Source organism: Corylus avellana, chromosome ca11 (genome assembly GCF_901000735.1).
Source record: "Corylus avellana chromosome ca11, CavTom2PMs-1.0".
Lineage (NCBI taxonomy): Eukaryota > Viridiplantae > Streptophyta > Magnoliopsida > Fagales > Betulaceae > Corylus > Corylus avellana.
In genome coordinates this window covers 21,566,998-21,571,720 of record NC_081551.1, presented here as the reverse complement: position 1 = coordinate 21,571,720, position 4,723 = coordinate 21,566,998, and positions in this window count along the sequence as shown.

Genomic DNA, 4,723 nt, shown 5'->3' with positions numbered 1-4,723 from the left:
TGGCATCTTCCCCAACTACCTAGTTTTTTTACACCAATTCCAAAACCCACTCAATTATATGCTCCATCATATAGATTATATAATATCATACAATATTGTCCACGATGAGGTGATAGCCATATTTGTGGCACTGCCAACTACAATGAAGTGATAGCCATATTTATGGTAGTGCCAACTGGTCTACATGTGACTGAAATATGTCATCTTTTGTAAAAATTAAAAAAAATAAATAATATATATATATATATATATATTATTTTGCACTAGGCTTGCTAAATTAACTTTTGTTCTTTAAAAAATGTGATATATTATTATAAAACATGTACGTAAGAATAATATACTCTAAGAACAGACGTTAATTTAATAGACTGAATTAAAAGAAAACTTTGTCCACCGTTTTTATATTTTTTGTTTATTAGTTTAATATGTGAAAATATTTGTCAATTACATTCAAATATGATTGTAGATCAAGAAGAGTTATACAATATAAAAACAATTTCCCTCCAATTGATAACCCAGTGAAGATTATGACTTTGTAAAATTTCTTTTGCATTTACTTTTTTTTTTTTTCCTCGGGGACATTATTTTTAGTTTCTCAACTCATATATTTCGAAAAAATTTATACAAAAATAAAAGAAAAATCTCCTTAAACAGATAATCCAGTACAAATGATGGGTTTTCACTATTATTGATTTTTAAAATGTTTCTATATATCATAATATATGTCATGGCCAGAAATTTGAACTTTCTAACTTTGTGAAAGTGACGGATAGAATATGCATTATCTTAACAAAGCATATACCTACTCGTCGGGGTTGACCACAGTCCCCTAACAATCTAGATGAGAAAGGATTCGGATCCCTTTGGAGATTCTCTAATTGTGATTTTTGCCCGTCTATTTTTATTTAACAGTCTACTTCTTGTTAGGTGTCCCACTTAAATTAAATAATAAAATATTAATTTTTAAATAGAAGATAAAAATTAAAAAAATAATAAAAAATTAAAATCAAATAAAAAAAACTGGCTACCCCAGTTGAGTCTAGTGGTGGCTTCGGGCGGGAGGGCAATTTGAAATTCTCAATCGATTGATCTACTCTTTGAGGACAAAGAATTTAAATCGATAGTAAACATTTAAGAGCCTGTTTAGGATTGTGTTTGAGGGTTTTAAAAGTGCTTTTAACACTCAAAATGTCCGTTTGAAGAAAAAAGTACTTGTTTGGTAAAAAAAATTAAAAACACTTGTAAGGGTCCAAAAGGCCTAAAAATGGTTAAAACTCACTTTTGGTAAAAATTAAAAAATGAAGCTTTTTCCCGAAAACTCTTTTTGACTTAAAAACTTTATTTCTCAAACACAATCTCAAACCGGCTCTAAATCAAATTTGTTGGAAGAATTTTTACTATATATATTTGAAAATTGTTGTACGTAGACTGTGTATACTCATAGTTCTACTGATATTTATAAACTTGCCAGTTGTAGTCTTGTCTTTCTCGGCAGGCTCATTGTGGCAGCCACCGCATCATCCACACACAAAAATTATCGATATTTTCTTAGAGCATCTTTAGCAGCAGAAGATTTATTTTAACTCTATACTTTATTTAAATATTATTTTTTATCCTTAGCTTTTCTTTCCCTTCTCTCCCTCCTCTCCCTCCTCTCTCTCTCTCTCTCCAGAGCAACACCAACACCAGACCCACCTTCCTTTTTTATTTTTATTTTATTTATATTAATCATTCTTTGTTTCTATTTTGAAATCATGTTTGAATTATTGTGGGTTTAAACATGATCTCTAGCTTTCTTGTGGGAATTCTTGTAGCTTTCTGTTTGGGTAGCGTACCAACACCAGACTCACTGTTTAAGGAGAGCGAGAGAAGAGAGAGAGAGAGAAAAGTTTGAGCGTTGAGGGAGAGAGAAAAAATAATAAAAAAAATCTTACAAGATCCTTTACTTTACTATAACACTAGTAGAAAAAACTTCTATTAGAACCAAAAAATAATTTAATTTAACTAAAAAAAACTAGTTTAGAGTTGCTGCCGAAGATGCTGGATGCTCGCTCGATCATTTTCGTTGATTCCATTACTTCTTACGTCAACTTTTGTTGCACTTATGACGTAATGTTCCCTCCACATGCATCAGGTGAGACCTCATCATGACCAAAAAAAAAAAAAGGCAGCCACACTCTTATTTTACTTTTTATCTCAATTATTATAATAATTTTACTAAATAATATATTACTCATGATTAAGTAAAAGTAGCTAGAGTTATATTTATAATGAAAAATGTTAAGGTTTTCATATTTAGCTCACATTTTTCTATAAATTAAATAGATTAACTATTTAATTTGTAGGGTCTACATATTTGTAAGATGAAATCAATAAAATATTAATCCATAACATTTCTCATTTATAATCAATTAAAGAGAAATGCTTGGTTTCATTAAAAAGTTCATCTTTTAACCATTTTAATCCAAGGTGACATGGCCTATTTTAAAATTAATAGATTTCTGAAAAATTGGCCATACCACCTAAGATTAAAATGGTCAAAAGATAGACATTTTAATGAAGCCAAGCATTTCTCACAATTAAAAGAATAATTATAAATTGCTCCCATTAATTCGTTAGATGAGTTCTCTCTCTAGACCCCTCCTCTCGCTGCAAGGGTTTCATCTCTAGCAGCCGTCAGAGGGAGAGAACAAAGGTTCTCCCCCTCCGGCCCTCCTCCCATCTCTCTCTTCTACCTCCCCCCTCTCCTCCTATCACCTTTTTTCGCCTAGCAAGCTATTCTATTTACTTGATGCCCTTAGCTGTTTGGGTGATTTTTTTTCATTTTCCTTCCTCTCTGCCTATTCCCCTCCTTTGGTCCTAGTTGTTTTTGTTTCTTTATGTATTTGCTTTTGTTGTTTTTTCTGCTTGTTTAAGTACACTTTGTAGGTGATGCTCTTGGGGTTTCACTCAAACTTCCCCCCTCCATTTGAGTATGATGTCGATCTCCTCCATGTACTCCGCCGCTCACTGTCCTCTGCTGGGCCTTTTCTCGCGCCCCCACCACGATGAGCTTCCAACGCCGCTTCCGTTTTCGGTTTCCAACGAGCGCGCAATCAGCTCTTCTTTCCAGCTGCTGTCATCCTCTTGGTGTGCTTTGATGTTGTTTATTTTCCTGTTTATTTCTCCGTAATTTTGTTTGGCTTTCTTTTTTTTGATCTTTCTGTCTTGTTTTGTTTCCCTATAGTCGTTTTTTGTTTTTGCTTGTAATAATGCTCGGTCCTCTCTCTCTCTCTCTCTCTCTCTCAATCTGCCCACCTGATGCACTTCGGGTTTGTTGCTTAGGTCCAAACTTTTGAGTTGTGGATGTGAACGTTGTCATGGCTTTCGGGTTGAGGATGATGAGCTTTGACTTGGGGTTCTCTACCTTCAACGCCGAGAAATAAGGACTACCTATGTATTGGTTTGAGTCTGTTTGGCGCACTGCTGTTTAATTTGAAAATTAGTCATAGGTTAGGGATTTTGTTTGAATCTGGAATGTAATACGTCATATTTGACGTTTATAACCTCATAACTTTGGCTATGGTTGTTTAAGAGCTTTTACTCTATATTATTTGAACTTTGTGCTTATTTATTAATGAATAAGACTGAAATGAATGATTCTTTTCAAAATAATAATGATAATAATAATTATAAGATGGCACGTGAAGGAAAAAGGGAGGAATCAATATGTGATTGACAAATGGACGACGCCAAGCGGCCGTGGCATGGGCCGGCCATAGAAGTGTGATGTGGAAATATTTTTGTCAGCAACAGAGAATGGTGCTACCGACGGACGACATCTGATGGAAAATAATGCCAATTTGCATTAATTAATATATGCATGCATACAGACATACATATCAAATGCATGCACACATACATACATATCAAAGAGAGAGATGCCAAATTGCCAATGGGGGATGGATTGGATGGGGGTGATAGGGTAGGGGGGCTGCGTTCGTGCTTCAACAACCGTTCAAGCTAGAGGCTTGGCTAGAAAGTTAGTTCGGAGAAGATATGATCCTGCAATTATTTGCTAGTGAAGTTTTAATAGAGTAGATATAGAGATTTAATTAATTATTTATTTAATATTTATTTTGTACTTTTATGGGTAAGCCTTATGGGCGGCTATCATGCTCTCAACTAATTCTCAATTTATTTTTATATATAAAATACAAAAGTGGGAGACCCATCACCTATATGGAATGATTTGAGATTCTGGTTTTACTTATAAAATATTAATCGTAACAATGTCTTTTTGTCTACACTATTTCATTTGAAACCATTTTAAAAATAACTTAAAACTAACATCTTTGACCTAAATAACTACACATGCTTCCTAAAACTTTCAATACTAAGTATTATAATTAGAATAAATAATATTTCTATATTGTAAGTTGAGTAATTAAATCTTTATTTTCAAGTTCAATATATATAACTGTTTTTATTTGTGTATAGAGCTTTGATTGCTTAGTTTTAATTAAAGAAATTATTGCCGTCTATATTTTGGTCAAAATTTATACTATGTTAGTTCTTTGTCACCTATCATCTGTTCTTGTTATTAACTTCCATTAATGAATTAAATTTTCTTAATTCTTTCTTAACTTAATAAATTAAAGTAGCTAGGGTTGTGGTTGGTTGTGCATGGATCCCCATTATTGTTTAGTGATAAAAGCTTAATTATTAGTTTTTGTCAAACATT